This window comes from Carlito syrichta, unplaced genomic scaffold (assembly GCF_000164805.1).
Source record: "Carlito syrichta isolate Samal-C Ts95f unplaced genomic scaffold, Tarsius_syrichta-2.0.1 Scaffold314280, whole genome shotgun sequence".
Taxonomy (NCBI): domain Eukaryota; kingdom Metazoa; phylum Chordata; class Mammalia; order Primates; family Tarsiidae; genus Carlito; species Carlito syrichta.
This window is the reverse complement of record NW_007258376.1, coordinates 104541-123976: the sequence shown is the minus strand read 5'-3', so window position 1 is coordinate 123976 and position 19436 is coordinate 104541. Positions and strand designations below refer to the sequence as shown.

Genomic DNA, 19436 nt, shown 5'->3' with positions numbered 1-19436 from the left:
TCTGAGAGTAAAGTTGGAAATAGAGATGGTAGTTTCAGAACTTATTTCAAAAACATCTAGTTTTTAGTATGATATTTCCCCTCAAATTCCCGCCTCTCCCAGGTCGGGCAACAGAGTGAGACTCCAACTCAAAAAAAAAAAAAAAAAAAAAAAAAAATTTATAAATAAGAAATAAGCTTGCTCTTTCCTTTCCCTCTTGTAAAAACAGCTTCACTTTCTCACTGTTTAATACCAGGTCAACGTTTTGCTGATTTAAGACTTCTTTTGTATAATAGATTTCTAAAGTAAGATTCCTGATCCGTGTTAGTATTTTGCTTGTTTAAACACTTAACCTTTAAAAAATAACATATACACAACTATCTGAGAGAAGAAACCAGAAAGTTTTACTGTAGTAGAATTTACAGATTTAGATAGATTTCAAGAGCCTATGAAAAGTATGTACTTACGTCTCCTATATTAAACAAATTGACGCGTTCCACATCGATGTATCCTAGAAGTTGGACCTATGATGCTGCTAAAATGATTTTTATAGTGACATTGAGTCATGAGCCAAATGGTGACTGGATAACATGCTAATTTTACTCTTGTAAATGGGACACATGAAATGAGACTCACAGACTTGGAGGAAAGAATGGAGAGAATGTTATCAGCGTGCACCGAAGACTTCACTGTAAGATGAATGGTATGATTTTTTTAAGTTTAGAAAGTAAAAAAAGTAAGAAAAGGTGGGAGTATTGCTGTTCTACTAGCACAAATATGATTATATAATTTCACAACTTTTATTTTTTGAAACCAGGGAAGTATGTTACTACCCCCTGAGTACTTTCCTATGTGCTTAGTGCTTGCGTTACAAGTGTTTGTGAATTGTTTTGGTCTATTACATTCTTAAAAAATTTTAAGAACCCCAGTAAGCTTTCATTTATGTGGGATAAACTTAAAATATTTACTATGTGAGAAATTAAAAAACTAAAAAAAAACCGCAAGTATTTATTAATTAATTTAAAATACAAATAGTAAACCCATTAGACTTTATAAAAATTTTAAAAATAAAAATGAAGTGTATTTTCCAAAGCAAAAAAAAAAAAAAAAATGGTGATAAGAGTGTCATTGACTTATATTTGGAACTCTTTGGCTTAATTTTGCAAATGTCTGACTTAATAAAAGACATCTGGTTTCTCGTCTTTGCTTCTGCATTCATTCTGTCTCAATATGTTGTTTTAGTTGAAGTATAAGAAGAAAATCTGGCTTCACACAGATTTATTTTTAGTTGGAAAAGTGAGGAGAATGTTAATAGCCTTTTCAGATCATTGTGGCCTTTTTTTTCCAATGTGGAATCTAAGACCCTATCAACATGTAGTCTATTTATTTTTTACTGTAAGGCATTGGTCATTTGGGAAATATTGGTACACTGGGTAATGTAAATTTTCCAAGTGGTAACATATTTCATCATATAATATCATATTTGTTAGCAGCACTGCCTATCTCATCTTAAAAGTCTATAAGAATTGGAAAACTGACAAGTTCACAGGGGCAGAGCATAAGTTTTCCAAATTTGTAATTTTTGTTGTCTCATATTTTTTTCCCCTAGGAAACAAATACTGTTAAATTTTAAAAGTGATAAGCTCATGTCCATTTTCAAGAAAATCTTTGCCAAATGTTCCAAGTTGAATAACCACCATTTGCCTGTCAGTTGTTCTTGCAAAGAAAAATGTTGGCCAGGTGTGGTGGCTCATGCCTTTAATCCCAGCACTTTGGGTGGCTGAGAGAGACCTTTCTGGAAAAAAAAAATTAGCCTGGCATGGTGGCAAGTGTCTGCCTGTAGTCCCACCTACTAGGGAGGCAAAGGTGGAAGGATCGATTGTGTCCAGGAGTTCCAAGCTACAATAAGCTATGATCACACCACTGCACTCTCCAACCTGAGTAACAAAGCAAGACCTTGTCTCAAAAATAAATAAGTAAATGAATAACTAAATAAATAAAATAAAATAAAATTCAAGTAAAAATGATGACACATGACAAAAGTGGCTAGTTCAGCTCTCCACACAAACAGTTGTATGAGTGCTTTACTTGAGACACCCATGTGTTTTGCTATAGGACAGAAGTGCCTCATGAGACTTCTTACTTTATTTCATGAATATTAAAAAGATGTGCACTTAAGGATAGATACAACAAAATTAATATATTTTTTACTGCTTCATCAAGTACATTCTTAGCTAAATCTGGCATTTTGAAAATATTGTAAGTGTATGGTGGTGAAGAATACATGGATTATTAGGTCAGTTTGGTGCCACTGACTTGAAGGTACAGTTCCCACCTATCTTCCCCCTCAATGCTTTTGCACCATTCCTGCAAATATCAGCCTTTTCAAAAAATTGTATCATTACTTAATTTCTTCTCTGAAACTTTCATTAGCCCTTTTCTTCTCAGAAACTTTCTTTAGCACAGACTCAAATACACCCCCTCCCACGATGCTTAACAAATCAAAACTTTAAAATGAGAAATCTTAGCCTGCAAATGATAATATAGCCAGAAGTACTACCTTTCTTTAGAAAATAATTTTACTATTTGGACAACAAGTGACCTCAAAGCTGCTCATAAAACCATATACTCACTTCTGTTTTACCTCTAAATCACTCCTAACAACAGCAATTTCTTTTTTTCCTATAAACCTTAAATTTTATTTATATCTTGTTTATATCTTGTTTTCTTACTCTCTATAGCAAATCTTGCCTAATAGCTTTATGAAGACCAAGGTCACCCTAATTAAAATCTTTCAATCTTCTTTCTTTATTCTCACATCTAAAGTTGTCCATCTTTTTATTCAAAAGTTGTTTTTTTTTTGTTCAGTATTAATACCTGACTGGTATTCTTGATTCTATTTTCTCTTCCATTATTCTTCCTTCTAGAGTCTCTTTGACTCAGCTACTTCTCCACTTCAAAATTGTTTATATCTTCCATGTTGTAAAATTTTCCAGCTTTTAAATCTGCATGTTCTTTAAGACACTCATCTCTTTTCCTTTCATTTATCCCCAAATGTTCAGGAAAAAAAACTAGATACTAACTTTTCTTGCTTCTTCTAAACTGCTTTATTTTTAATTCCTGTTGTAATATGACACATATGTATCAATTTACCAGAACTGTTTTCTCAAAGAAAAATCACTATAGATTAATAACCAAATTCAGTAGTCATGCACATAAAATTGCATACAGCATTTTACATTGTTATTTTCTACTTGAAATCTTCTTCTCCTCTGGCTACCATAGTTACTTTAGTCTTTTGCTTCCCCTACAATATTCTTATTTCATATTCTCCCCTCTTCTTACCACCTAAAGAATCTTTATTCTCCTTTTAATTCTTTACATTCTGTTGCTAATCCCATTTACTCTAAAAACCTTTACTGCCACCTGTACATTGATGACACTTGCATCTATAATTTTGGAGTCTAATATTTTCCTGAAGCATCACAAGGGAATTTTTACTGTCTGTTGAATATCCCACCATGGATATCATTAAAATCTGAAATTCAGTATGTTTAAAATGGAAGCTCTTGCTCTCTGCATCTCCACCTTTCTTCCCCAAACCATTTTCTCCAATTTTTTTTTTATAGTACCACTGTTTCCCCAGGTATCTATGACAGAAATCTCAAAATTGTCCTTAATTATTCTCTCTCAACAATTCTTCACATCCAATCATTTCTCAAATCTCATTATTTGATTCTACCCATTCAGTAGCTCTTAAATATTCTCATTTAAATTCTTCTGGCCACTACTTTCATCCTTTCTTTCTTTTTCTTTCTTTTCTCTTTTTAGGAAAGGGTCTTGCTCTGCCACCCAGGCTAAAGAGCAGTGGTATAATCATAGCTCACTTCAGCTTTGAACTCCTAGGCTCAAAGGATCCTCCTGCCTCAGCTTCTAGAGTAGTTGGAACTACATCATCTTTTACTATAAGCTAACTACTCACACTTATCTAAACTATTTTTCTTCAATTTACCTTTTACATTATTGCTAAAATTAACTTTAAGTCATAAATTGTACCAAAAACTCTTCAGCAGCTCATAGGAACACAAAAACAGTTCAGATTTTTTGCATGCCCATTAAGAGTTTAAAGTCAACCCATTTTAGTACCCTCCATTCTCATGATATCTCTTCTATGCATACTAAGGTCCAGTTATAGCAGCACAAGGAATATCCTTGGTATTCTCCTGTTGGTTTTCTTAACCTAAAATGTCCTTTTCTCCAATCAATATGATAACGATCCTTATCTTTCAAGTCCACCTTATAAGTCATACCTCCTTCCCATCTCTAGGTAGAATGAATAATTTCATAACAGTATTTATTTAATTCTGTACTATGTGAGAATTAATCATTTTCATGTTGATCTTCCCTCTTTATTTTCCTTGAGATGTGGGTGTTTGATTTTTGAATCGCTTACAATGTTTGGCACAGAATATTGTATATTTTCTTATTCACAAATAGCATTGTATAGATTGTTCTTAGTCATCTTATTCAAGATCTTCATTGGCTCCATAACTTTGTCAAAGTCATACATTTGCCCCTATAAAAATGAGGCTAAGAAAGCACGTTTCCATATTCTTACCCAGTTCATTTTCCTGTCTAATAACATACTTTTTATAAATTTAAGAAGATAAATTTTCTTTAGCACACTTTCTCTTCTTTACATTTGCAATTTAACAAAGGATTTTAAAAACAACATCAGCAATAGAGAGCACTCTATAATTCCCAGTAAACTACCCTATTTTAACTTTATCAATGGCTTCTTCTTTTAAGGTTTTTAATCACATATATGACTAAAGTAGCAAATTAACACATGGAATAATTTGTTCTGTCCCCTTGTTAGCACTTTTTACATCATTTATTTAATATTTCACAGGATTCATAAAAAATTTATCAGCTAATCTTTGCAATATCCCTGCTGAGACAGTCAATTAGCTTTAGAAGTACTGCTGGTTGGCAAGTGACAAGTAATATTACTTGTACATTACGAATGAAGAAACTAATGCAGAAAGAGGTTAACTGGCTTGACCAATGTCTTACACAGTCAGTGGCAGTACTGACGTCAGAATGGGAATCAGGGTTTATTCACATCAAAATCACAAAAGCATTAAGAGCATGGGGTTGGTGGTGTTCCGTGTTACATAATACTTTATAAATTATTTATCTTTTCCTTTACTGGCGCTATATGAGCCCAAGGAGAAAAGATAATTTCAAACTCTGTACCCTCTTTTTAATTATGACTTTCCTTCTCCTACACTAAATAAATATTTCGATTTTTCTTCTTTTCTTTCTTTTTTTTTAGAAAGTAGGATTTATTGAGAGGACAGAAAACTCCCACAGTGGAGGGAACCCGAAGGGGTTGCCCAATATTTAGATTTTTCAAAGGATGTTAAGAGCACTGACATATTTCATCTTAAAATAACTCTTATTCACTTTTCCATCTTTAAAATCACAACAAAAGATCCAATCAAGCTCAGTAACATCTTCTGGTCTGCCCTAAGGTTTAATAGAGGCCATAAAAACAAAACAGGCTGGGCATGGTGGCTCACACATGTATATCCAGAACTTTGGGAGGTTGAGGAAGGAGGATTGCTTGAGCCCAAGAGTTCAAGCCCAGCCTAGGCAACAGAATGACACCTCACCGCTATAATTAAAACAAACGAACAAACAAACAAACAAAAACCGGGAATGGGAGGTTGAGGCAAAAGGGATCGCCTGAGCTCAGGAGGTCAAAGCTGCAGTAATCCATGATCTTGTCACTTCGCTCCAGCCTGGGTAACAGAATGAGGCCCTAACTCATTAAAACAAACAAACAAAAAAAAGAATTACAAAACAGCTATGGTTTAATAGAGCTTTATGAATATGAATAATAACAAATATATCTATGTGCCGGATATGACACTAAGTGTATATGGATTATATATTTAAATTTCTTAATAATTTTCTGAAAATGGTATTCTCATTAGTTCAGTTTTAAAGATGAAATAACAAAGACTTAGAAACTCTAAGTCATTAAATTAGTAGGTGATTTAACCACTTAGACAGTCTCAATTTTCCAATATTGTTTTGGGACCTACTGAACTTCATTTTCTATTCATGGTTTGCCACCATGGTTTCTTTTTAAATATGCAAGCAGTTCACATTCTGTCTTGAGCCATTATTCTGTAGGGTGATATTCCACTGATATCTCTACAGATTCTGGCTTTTTACTATTATCATCTGATATACAGAATATTAATTAATACCACCATCTCTTTCTTGAATTTTGTATTTGTTCTACAAACACTTCTTATTCCAGTTCCCATGTATTTGTTCTAATTATTGGGATAATGGTCCTTACACTCAGATGCCTTGATATCAGGGCTATTTAGCCTTATGATAATAAAAGTACATTCTCTAGGTACTATGAATTTGGGAAGGACCTAGAAAAATATCGAACACCTAAAAAAAACGGCTTCAAACATGAAACAAACTGTAAAATTGAGATTATAAACATATTATTATCAACACTAATATTACAACTAATCAAATGCAGCTCTCCTATAGTTGCCTATAAATTATGTTGAATATATGATTTGAGTAATATATTTGATAAAATATAGTGTGGCACTTTCAAAAGTACAATTGCACAGGACTGAGGAAGGCTTAAAAATGACCCTGCTCACAATAAACTAGAAGTGGCTTTGATAAGCAGGATGAGGCACAGATGCCAGACCCTGAGAATGAGAGAGTAGAGGTAGAAAAGGAAAGCCAGGAATGAGTGATTTATTGAGTGGGAAGCATGAAGGTAGGGAACTCCAGGATGAGAATTTTAGAACTGCTTCTGGATTTCTAACTTGTGTAAATAAGAGGATGGTGCTATTTGCTAAATGCAAAAAGAACAGTAACAAGGAAAGTCTAAGAATGGTGCTTTAACATATCACAATGCTACATTTAAATTAAATTCAGAGATCATCTCCTTTCTGAATGAATGAGACACATGAACTAAAAACACATATTTCACACACATGTTAATATCTGCTCTTCTGCATGCAAGTATTTTCTATACAGTGTCTAAATATATATTCCAACTGAAACAGTGCTTAAACATTCTAATATGTTTCTTTTCAGCCAAAAAGAAAAACAGCTGCTAGGACTATGTTTCAGCATATTTTAGATACATGCATAACCATTGCCAATTTATCTACTTTGCAGATGCTAACTTCTTATATAGTATTTATGATCTCCCTTAACTACTGAAAATGTCATTGCTTAGTATTATAATTAATGTTTTCATTTTTATTATATGCCTGTTGTAAAAATTTTTTGCTAATCTTCTTATTAAGAAATTCTCTTTAGCACTGCTTAATATTCTTTTCTCTGCCATTGTTATCTGTTATTCTAAGGATTTTCCATATGTTAGCTTTAAATAGGATTTTCATATCATTCAGGTTTTTTAAAGTCAGTAGATTAGGCTCCAGAGAGAAGAGAGAATGCTAAAGAACAGAAATGTGAATTAAGCAAATTTAAAGGTAACTTTAAACTATAAACTACTAACTTCAACCTAAACTTCAGTCTGGGTGACAGAGAAGACCCTGTCTCTAACAACAAAAAAAATGCCTAAATAAATAATTAAAATCATGGCTCTAAATAGGCTTAGATAAAGCAGCAGGGTTACAACGCTAAATTTTGAATAGTTTTAAATTGATGGGCTAATTAAGTGCTTCATCTAAAGAGAGGTGTTCAACCTGTGTAAATCACCTAGGGTGACCTTTTATCTTACCAATGGCTGGTGCTACTATCAAATCTGATTTTTGTGAACGTGATAATAATCATTTTTCAATGAAAAGTTTTACTTTATTGGTTGCAAAGTTAGTACAATTGACAACAACATTTGATAACAAGTGTGTGTGCATGTATACAAGTGCACACACACACACACACACACACACTTTCAAGTACTTAAAAAAACTGTGGAACAGGGTTAATAATAACTATTCAGTTAAAATGCTATTTATCAACTAATTAGAGTACAAGCAATCGGAAAAAAATTAAAGATAAGCTTTTTAAAAAAATTATTAAAAGGATGTAGAAATCTTTAGGAAATCAACATGAAATGGTAAACCACAAAAATCTTGTTGCTTTGTTTACTCCCTAGCCTGTGGCAATACAAACAACAAAAGTGACCTGGAATTTAAATTTAATAAGACTACATTGTCTAACCAGCCACTGATTTTTTTTTTAATTAGATTTTTATTCTCTTATCTGTCTCTGCATCTCCCTTTAAGGTATGATAACTCTATTCCCTGCCTTGTTGTCTCCAAGTCTAATCTCATCTCCTTTACTGAAATATGTTTCTGCACTTATTGTTATACAGCCGTTCAACTGTAAAATATTACAAATGCAGCAGAGTCATTTAGAGAAGGAAGAAAATGCTCTTTTGAATAGTTAATCTAGAAATAGTATTTCAAGAGTGAACTACACAAAAAAGAAAATTTAATATTTGTTATAGTTAATGTTTGCTGGTAATACTCTTATCCCTCATAAAGAAGCAAGAAGGATGAGGCATAGAGAGAATGTGGTGTTGAGGGCAGTGGAAACAAGCAGTTATTGTAGTCTATTATATGCCATATTCAACTGATATAGAAGACAGGGGCTTGAGTGCCATAATCACTACAGTATTTGCTTACAATTTGATGCTGGATAAAATATCTAATTTCTCATGCCTCCAAAACGTGGGTTCATAGAAGAAAGAAATATTTCAAATTTTTTCTAGGTTTAAAAGTCATTGACCTTAGTGTCTGTGTGCCCTTTATAAAGGTCAAGTTTTCATAAAAGACGGCATTCTTCTAAAAAAGTCTTTGAAGTAAGGGAAGGCTATATTTAGAAAGTCCATTCAGTGTCCCTGAGTGTTCTCATGTCTTGCTGCTATTTATAATCAGGTGTAGGCCAGTAGGACAACAGATTTGCTTTAACTGATAGTTGCCCACGTTTCTGAGAGTTAAATAAAGTTTCATTATTCTATGCGTTGATTTAAGAAACTGTTGAAGACAAAAAGTAAAATGTATTTACTGAATTGTCCAGTTGTTACATGGTCTGACCAGGAACACAATTTAAAAGGTTGCATTTCTGTTTGTACACCTAATTGTAACCCTGCTGTTTTATCACAGACCTCTTCCAGCATAAACACGTTCCACTATTTTGAATTCGTGAGTGTGAGTGTTCCTTTTGGTGTATTTTCCTTATAATTTTCATGCCAAATTATTCCAATTTGGATTCAGATAAAGATTTATAAAGTCCTTCAGGTACTTTTATTTCCATTCTTGTGAATCTTATTGATTTTATTTTAATACAGAGGACTTTATCTACTTCATGGATATTTGATAGAGTAAAAATCAAAAGAAAACAAAAATATAATGGGGAAAAAAAACCCCCAAAACTTCAAATAGAATATGAGATATTGATGGAATGAAATGATAATAGTATGAGAGATTAGCACAGATAGACCGGAGCCAACTACCCCTATAAACAACTTTTAACTATGCTGGTTGTCTTAAGAAGGATCATCTGACTCAGAGGTATTTTGTCTTTTGTTCATAATTTTTTAAAACAATTTCAAACATACAGAAAAGTTGAAATGCCAGTAAAAAGAACTCATTCTTCAAGCCATTTGAGAGTAATAGTACTTTATTATCTCCTATAAATGTATATCCAAATATAACCATGAAAATTAGACAATTAACACTGACAAATTACTGTAGTGTTTTCTAGTCTTCACACTTTTTTCAAGTTTTGTCAATTATTCCAATAACACCCTTCATAATAAAAGGATTATTGTAGAATCCAATATTACATTTAGCTGCTCTGTCTCTTTGGTTTCTTTTATCTGGAAATTTTTCTTGGGCTTCCCTTTAATTTCATGACCTTGAAAGTCTTAAACATTAGAGACGAGCCATTTTTGTAGAATTTAGCTGTTTGTGTTTGTTTCATAATTAGATTCAGAATATGTGTTTTTTGACAGGAATATCACAGTGGTGAAGCTCTGTTCTCACTGTGTTCTATCAACAATCAATTTTGCACAATTTTAATTTGTACTTGTACTGGGATACATATTTTACTCATTTGATTAAGAGATGCCACTCAGTCTTCCACTGTAAAGTTATTTGCTTCATTTTTATCAAGTTTTGGGGTAAGATAACGTGTGTTTATGTAAATATCCTGTTCCTCATCAAACATAATTTATCTAATTTATTTATATTGATGTGGACTCATAGACCATTTTATTGAATGAATTATAATGTTTCTATCATTATTTCTTTTAATGCCTAGATTGTTCTAGATTTGCCCAGTGGAAACCCCTTCAATTTGGTTAATATGTCCTTTGATATTTCCCCATCATTCTTTGATATCTTACTTCTTGTAACAAAAATATGTTCTAGGGTCATCTTATACTTTCGCTCTGCACTGGCTCTGCAATCAGCCATTTCTCCAAAGAGGTTCGGTTCCTCTAATTGGAGAAATTATATTTAGATACCCAGATCTGAACACTTAGGTGTGTTAACTGTTATTGGGGAGTAGCTTCCCCAGACCGTTGCAATAGATAAACTTAAGGGATTTATGTATAGGTAGACATACATATATGTAAAAACACAAATTCATCTACATTATATGGTCATACACACGTATAACTTACATGTATGTCTGTATTTATCTATTTATTTGGCAATTTGTTACCTATTTATTGAAAACCATGAAAACTAATACCATAGAGTCCATTCTAGTTTTGGCAATTTTCTTATTTTAACTCCCTCCTCAGACAATGAGAAGCACTGACTACCATTGTCTTTAATAAACAGTCTTACTTATTGAATCAATCTCCCTATATTTAAACAACTTATTGTTGCTACTACCCTTCCTTCCCATATAATGTTCTCCTCAACTAGCACAGATTATGATCTGTATGGAAGTGGTTGCTGCAGCCACTACCCACTGTGGGTGCTTGTCCCACTCTAATAATACTTCAACACCCTACAGTAGGCTCCTCTGTGCAGAACCCTACTTTCCTTTTTGGGCTTTGATAATCAATGCCAAACCATTGTGACTCCCTGCATGTCCACCCTCCCTGTGCTGACAAAGTCTTACTTGGCTTCATCTAATGGCCTTTGGGCTAAATTATTTAAGAAGGGAAAGGACAAGGAAAAGAATAAGGAGAGGAAAGTATAAAAGGATGATGAGAAAGACACCTTTCTTTTTGCTAAACAATATTAGAAGTGGCTCTTTATTTAGGAAGTTATAAAGACATTATGAAGTATCAGCTGAAGAACTAAACCTAGGTTACAATTCTTTACATATATTCTATATTTTCTGTTTATCTTTATATTTTCTATTTATCTTTATCTATATCTATGACACATGTACACAATTTTATAACAACAAAATGTATGTGACATTGATAATATTTATCTAAATATTTTAATACCCCACAACTTAAAAATAATATACAGTGTCATTTGCCAATTTCCTAGCCAAGAGCTCTTAGAATGGTGGTCCTTATGGGATCCTCTTCCTCTGTTGTCACTTAGATTTCCTGTCATCCGCTGATTCTTAGTTGCATACCATTGGTGTTCTGTGTCAGTCCATGTTTGGTGTCTTCCTTGTATATGAGAAAATTATTTATTTTTATTTGCTGACTTTGAAATGTCCTAATATCTCCAAGATTGGAGATATTTATTAGGAAACTGGAATTATTAATCTGGAACTTGGGTAAGTGGTCAGGGCTAGAATATAAATTTAGGAGGTATCCCTGCCTATTGAAGCAATGGGACTAGAATAAAACTTATCAGTGGTGAGTGTAGATAGAAAACTGAAGAGGGCCAGAAATGAGATTTGGGGCATTCTAACATTATATATTGAGAGATGAAGGTATCACCAAAGGAGACTAGAAAGGAATGTCAAGTGACAAAGGAAGAAAACTAAGACAATATGGTGTTCTAAAAGTCAGTGAAACAGAACATTAATGTGGGAAATTTTGAAAGCCCTTTTCCAAGGTTTTCTGTATTAACAACTTAAAACTTGATATTCTACAAAGAGCTTTAGCTAACAGAAAAGAAAATAATTTTCTGACACTGATTGCAGCAGTAGAGAGACTGGAAACATCATGAAAGGGGCATCAAGAATTTAGGTAACATACCATTTTATACAAAAGTGTCAATTTAAGAAACATTACACAACGTTTACACAAAATATTTGTTTTTGTGTCAACTGAGGCTAGAGGCATGCTGTAAATGAAGATGAATGATTATAGTTTAATGTCAAATTCAAGAAAAATATCTGTTTATTTACAGATTTATTAATAGATTTCAAACCTTTATATGTTTGAAATTTATTATATTCAAATCAGAATTTTATAAATGAAAATCATAACAATTTTAGATGCAGAATAAAGGTTGCATATAAAATGCCACTTGAATTCACAAAGTTAATTTTTATGGGTAAAGACTAAGATTGTCTTTCTAATTACTGAGTATTATTTCTTACTGTAACACTTTTTTTTTTTTTTTTGCTTTTGACTTTTTTGGGGGGTATAATCTTTACAGTTCTGAGTTAGTTAACAGACAGACAGAAGACTATATTTCTATGACAGGGTTTTAAAAATCTTTAGGTGAGTAGGGCATGATGGCTCATGCCTCTAATCCCAGCACTTTGGGAGGCAGAGGTGAGAGAATTGCCTGACTGCAGGGGTTCAAGACCAGTCTGGACAACTTGGTGAGATCACGTCTCTACAACAAATCAAGAAAAATTAGCTGGATGTGATGGCTCAGGCCTGTAATTCCAGCTACTTGTAAGGCTAAAGCAGAAGAATCAACTGAGCCCAGCAGTCTGGAGCTGCGGTGGCCTTGAGCATGCCATTGCACTCCAGCCTGGGTAACAGAGAAAGACTCTGACTGAAACTGCCCCCCCCAAAAAAAAATTTAGGTGAAATTATTTGTTTTCAGAAAGTATAACACACTGTTTTAAACATCTTTCAATCATCTATAAAATGACTGAACAAAAGGCTTATCAGTGATATCTTAAATCTTTGCAAAATTCTAAGTAAAGTTAGGAGAAATAAAACTCATGAGGATGAAATTATCGCAAGAGTTTGTGAGAGGAGAAAAAAGTAAGAGGTGTAATTCTACATGAACAAATAAGAGATTTTAGGCAAAAGTAAAACTGTACTTGTAAATGATTATGCTAGCTTAATAAAATAAAGACAGCCATCATGGAACTAATATTTTAAAATTTAAATATGAATTTTGAATTTGAAGACTGATACAGATTAACATCCAATTATAATAAAGAGCAGAGAATATAAGGTAACAAGGGCATCTTCACCCAATTACAGCATCTCAGGAACAAGGAGATTTCCTGATATTTTATGACATTTTATGACAAGTCTCACTACAAAGTGAACATTTAGGTCAAGAAGTAGTTTGGGTAAAATATAAATATGATTCAGTAAATTTATGGATGATGAAAGCTATGTTGGATTATTTCAAAAAGTTAGAAATGACCAAGTTAAGTAACTTTCCTTTGTAATAACAGAAGAATGGTTACACAAAAAGTCTTACTAAGCCACTGTCAAAGACAAAATCCTGGGTCTGCATGGTTCATGGTCTAACAACCTATAACTATACAGTTCATTCATTAGCAACATGTGGCTACTGGACACTTAAATTTTGGGCTAGTTTGACCCAGGGACTGAAATTTTAATTTTATTAAGTTTCATTTAATTTACATTTGGTTTTTTTCTTAAAAAAGCATGTGATTAATGGTTATACTGTTAGCACTGAGAATATTCTCATTATCACAAAAAGTTCTGTGGAACTTAGCTGACCTACAACATTTAAAAAAAATTTACATTTATTCCTCCTTGCTAAGAAAACCCACTTTTATTAATAAGTAATATTAGTAAGACGGTGGATATAAGTTCAAGATTTTAAAAAATTGCATTTCCATAAGGTAGAATCAAAGAGTGACTTAAAAATCATATAAAAATTTTTAAAAGTTACCTAGGAATAATATAAGTAAAGATATGCAAGACATTTATGGAGAAAACCATATTGAAAAATATTTCAAGTCCAAAATAAATTGAGAGATATACCTTGTTTATGGATAAAAAGATGCACCATAGTGATGTAAATTCTCTCCAACTTAATTTGCACATTCAGTACAATTTCAGTCAAATTACTTCAGATGTTTTGTAAAATTGCTAATTCTGAAATTTACATAAATGGTCACATTGACAAGAATAACTTAGACACTTTTTTTTTTTTTTGAGTTGGAGTCTCACTCTGTCGCCCAGACTGGAGTGCAGTGGCTGCTCCCAGCCACCGCAGCCTCGACCTGCTAGGCTCCGGCGATCCATCCGCCTCAGCCTTCCAGGTAGCTGGAATTACAGGCATGCGCTACCACGCCTGGCTGATTTTTTGATTTATTGTAGAGATGAGGTCTCGCTGCCCAGGCGGGTCTCGAACCCGCAGGCTCAGGCAATCCACTCACCTCAACCTCCCAAAGGCGCGGGATTACAGGCTGAGCCACCGAGCCCGACTAACTTAGACACTTTTAAAGAAGATTAATGTAGAAAGATTTGTCCATCAGATACAAAAGTTATTATAAAGCTTTATTAATTAAGACAGTGTGGAGTTGTTTCAAAGTAGTCAAACAGACTCATGGAACAAAATTAAGAACCCAGAAATTGACTGTAACATGTTTGGAAATCTGACAAATCATAGAGAGGTCTTTGCAGATTACTAAACTAAAGATGAACTATTTAATAAATGGCCCTGGAAAACTTAATTATTCATAAGGAAAAAATAAATTTAATCACATATACAAATAAATTCTAAAAAGATTAATGACTTGCATAGAAAACTAGAAAACAAACAAAAGTACACTAGAACTTCTAGAAAAAAATTTACAAATAATATAAGAATAACATCAAATTGGGAAAGGGCATTTTAAGTAAGACAAAAAGGCACTAACCTAAACGATACATTTAATTTTATTAAAATTAGAACCTGCTATTTATCACAATACATCATTAAAAAAGTGAAAAGACAAGCATCATCTGGGAAAAGTTATTGACATCATATATTGCTGATGCAGGGTTACTAATTTGTTTGTAGCCAAACAACAATGATAAATAAATATAAAAACGATAAATAGAAAAATGGATATAAGACATTTTCTGAAATTTTCCAGAATAGAAAAAACAGGAACTATAAGAGAATTGAAAAGATTCTCAACTCATTGGTAACTAGGGAAACACAAATTAATACTAATATAGACTGAATTATGTTCCTTCAAAATTCATATATTGAAGCCTCAGGCTCCGATGTGACTGTATATGAAAGCAGGCCCTTTAAAGAGGTCATTTAAGTTAAATAAGGTCCTGAGTGTGGGGTTTTAATCCAAAGTAACTGAATTTCTTATAAGAAGAAAAAGGGACACTAGGGTATAGGCACACAGAGAAAGGCCACACGAGGACATAGCAGGAAGGCAACAAGTCTGCAATTCAAGGAGCGAGACCTCAGGAGAAACAAAGCCTGTCAACACCTTTCTGAACTTCTAACCCCCAGGACTGTGGAAGAATACACTTCTGTTGTTTAAACCGTGAATTTTGTGGCATTTTGTTATGGTGGTCCTGGTAAACTAACATGAAAACCAAATGAGATTTTATACTAGCTAGATTGGCTGATTTAACTGGTGAACTATAGAATGATAAGACAATAGGACTACAGCTCGACTGAATAACTTTGGAAAACATTTTAGCATTGTCTTTTAAAGTTGAATATTCAAATTTCCCAAAACCCAACAATTCTATTTTTAGTTACATATTTTCAGATGAATCTTATATATGTATACCAGGAGACATTAAAATAAATGTTCATAAAATATTGTTCATAACAGGACCCAAAATGACACATTTTAAAATCTATGGAACACAATGGTATTCAGTAGAAAACATGAATGAACACTAGTTAAAACAAAATGGATAAACCTTAGTAACATAATGTTGGGTGAAAAAAAGCAAGCACACAGGATTACATGAAGTAGGATACCAATTTTATAAACCTCAACAAAAAGCAAAACAACAAATAGGGCAAAAAAAAAAAACCCCATAAAAATTAATGTTGAATATAAAACCAAGAGACCAAGAATAGAGTTACTTTTTTTGATAACAGCACAAAGGTAGAGCCTAGGAGAGCACAAAGAAGATTCAGCATGTTTATTCTAGTTCTTAGTTTTGGTGGTGTGCTTGCAGTTTATTTTATTATGTTTGTTTCATAACTTACATAAATGTGTATGTATTGTTTTGCATGTATAATATATTATATAATAATATTTTAAAATTAAAAATCTTCTAAACACCAAAGGCAATCCTTAGACATTAAGTATAGAGATCTATTCTGAAATAGCATACAGTATATATATATTTATAAATCTTTTGCACTCAGAAGTGTTATAGCTGTGAAATTCTTCCTTTTTTTTTTGTATAAGGACTTTATGTTCCATAAAGAAGCCTTTTACTTTAGGGCAATTTTCTCTCTTTATTTAAATGATACTAGTCTTTTGGCTGTCTAGAAATTTTAAAAACAACATATCACTATATCTCAGGTTCCCATGAGAATGCAGGAAAAGAATAGAGTGTGGGAGGCAATCTCAGAGGTTATTGGTAAATACATACAAAGACAAAAATGTTACATAGTTAATGTTCCATCTAGCAACTCAGAATTATTGTTAGTAAGTATATCTGAAAGTCATACATGGATAAAAAATAAAATAATCAAATATGAGTACATTGTCTCTTATTTTGAAATGAATTCCAGAGTGCTATTTTAGATCACTATACCTGGGAAAGTGTGTGTTTTGGGGGTTTAGGGTAACGATTATGTTAATTTTTACATTTCTTTAACGAAATGGCTTTTGTCTTCCTTAGGAATGCAGAAGATAGCACCAGCAGAATTTAGAGAAATAGCTGCTGCAGCACTTTTGCTGTACTACCCGTGGAACAGGATAAGTAACGATCTTAGCAGATAGTCATTCTGAAATTACTCTTAACTGTGTCATTATAAAAGTGCTCTAACAACTGTTTTGCAGTAGGGTGACTGTAGTCAATAATAATGTATTGTATATTTCCAGATAGCTAGAAGAGGGGATTTTTAATGTTATCACACAAAGAAAAATGATAAATGTCTAAAGTGATGGATATGCTGATTACCCTGATTTGATCATTACACAATGTATACCTGCATGGAAATATCACACTGTACCCCATAAATATGCACAATCACTATGTGTTGATTATAAGTTTTTAAAAAGTTTACAAATAGGCCAGATGCTGTGGTTCATACCTATAATGCCAGCACATTGGGAGGTCAAGGTAAGAGGATTGCCTGAGCCCACAGGTTCAAGACTAGCCTGGGCAACTTGGTGAGACCTCATCTCTACAATAAATAAAAAAATTAGCTGGGCATGGTGGGCATGCCTGTCATTCCAGCTACTTGGGAATCTGAGGCAGAAGGATTACCTGAGGTCCAGGCTGTGGTGGTCATGAGCATGCCACTGCTCTCCACTCTAGCCTGGGCAACAGAGTGAGACTCTGACTCAAAGAAAGTTTGCAAATAATAGAGTTAAGAAATTTATCAGATACATTTTATCCCCATTCTCAAATCATTGAATAGTAAGTCTAATGAAGGTACTATATCTACAGGTAAAGGATAATAATTAAGTGGCAAAAAAAATATCAGTCTCAAAACTAGATACACTGTCAGCTACATCAGCAGTCTGAGATCGAGGCTATCACGTCATGGACCCTTCTGCTACAGACCTTGGCAAATATGAGGTCTGTGGTGGTTTTACAGTTATCTATAGAATCCTGGCTACTCATTCATTTATTCAACAAATTTTACTGGTCACATTCCATGTGTTAGTTACAATGCTCGGTTTTGAGACTACAGGAGTCAACACACAAGGCAATCTAAAAAAAAACACCTCTCCTATCATATTAACTTTTTTCATTCATTCACGCATCTGCAATTCAACATATCTTTGAGTAATGACGGAGGATCAAGTGCTGTGCTAAACACTGAGTATATAACTGCAAATGTATTTTTGTTTTCTTGTCATAAAATGGGATGTCTTTTTGACACAAGTTTTGATCTTAAAATGCAAATGAATTGTCAGTGGGATTTGGACATACATAGATAAATAAAAACAGAGCCCTTCTTTGACATGCCCCATTCTTTTGTCTTCCAACACCCTATGTATGCTCATTTTGACTGTATCAAGACCAGGCCTAGATGTGCTCCAGCAAAAACCAAGCCAACTTCCACATACCACTGACTGGGGCTCTTCCTCATTTAGGACACTCGATGCCATCGTGGTCCTTAATTTAAATAAACAATTAGAAGGTCATGGACACGGCCTATGAAAATAATTTACCTTAAAGAAAATACCAAAAGGGTTAATCTGCTGCTCTGCAGGCCTAACCTTCGGGGATTAAACCACAGGCATAGAGATCACTATGTGTGCTTAGTAACAATGAACTAAAAATGGAAAAAAGCATCATGCTGTTATTGTATTTGTTTCCCTCCAAGGTATTGTCTGATAAACATCGCAACTGCCAAAGGGATTGTGAACAGCTTCCCTGTAGGGCAGGTTGGATACCCATCTTTTTCCGAACAGTCATATCAAATCCAGTTAACAGCACACTTAATTTAAGGTGATTGAAATTTGAGACTTAGTGTTCCTACCTGATTGAAAACCTTGTTCTTAATTCATTGACTTTACTGGATTCTTTTTTCTTGAAGATCACCTGTAGGTTTCGATCAGAAATCACTTTTTGGGGGGGAAACCAGTCCTTCCCAGGAAACTGAAATGGAGATAGCAAGAGAAAGGACAATTATCTGTACATGTAGATTTACCTTCTTTAAAATTAAAATGAAATGTTCAAGTATATATCTTCTAAACAGAATAACTTAAGAAAGTTTCATGGTTTATACATTTGAATTCTCACAAAGGAAACAAATGACAAGAGTACAGGTTGCATGATGGGTTTTCAAGCCAAGTAAAAACTTCAAAAAAGGCCTAGCTAGCCTTTGTTCATTAAGACACAAAGTGAGAGCAAAAATGCATCTATCTAAGTCTTTTTCTTTAAATTTCACTTCCATTCTTTAGTCTTCACCTAGACTTCATTAGTTTTCACTTAGACCTTCAGAAAATTAATCTGACTAATTTTATTCATAAAATAAATATAGAAACTTGTTGAAGGATACTTTAGAAACTGTTAGTGTCTTTTCAAGCTTTTTCACACACAAGTGTTTGTGTATATTTGTGTGTGTAGCGCTTTTTTGTGATGGGGTAGAGGGGAACGAATAAATCTGTTGACTACTAGTCAG

The 19436-nt window shown here is 33.4% G+C and overlaps 1 protein-coding gene across 2 annotated transcripts in view; it reads right to left on the bottom strand.

The window, feature by feature from the left end:
* PKIA (cAMP-dependent protein kinase inhibitor alpha) overlaps positions 1–19436 on the bottom strand; it is a 99817-nt gene that overhangs the window by 12167 nt on the left and 68214 nt on the right. The window contains exon 2 of one of the 2 annotated variants that reach the window (XM_021719154.1): positions 18792–18910. The gene's annotated coding sequence lies outside the window, so the exon portion shown is untranslated. Of the gene's footprint in view, positions 1–446; positions 494–18791; positions 18911–19436 lie in introns of those variants that run through there. The other variant, XM_021719153.1, reaches the window with a different exon arrangement.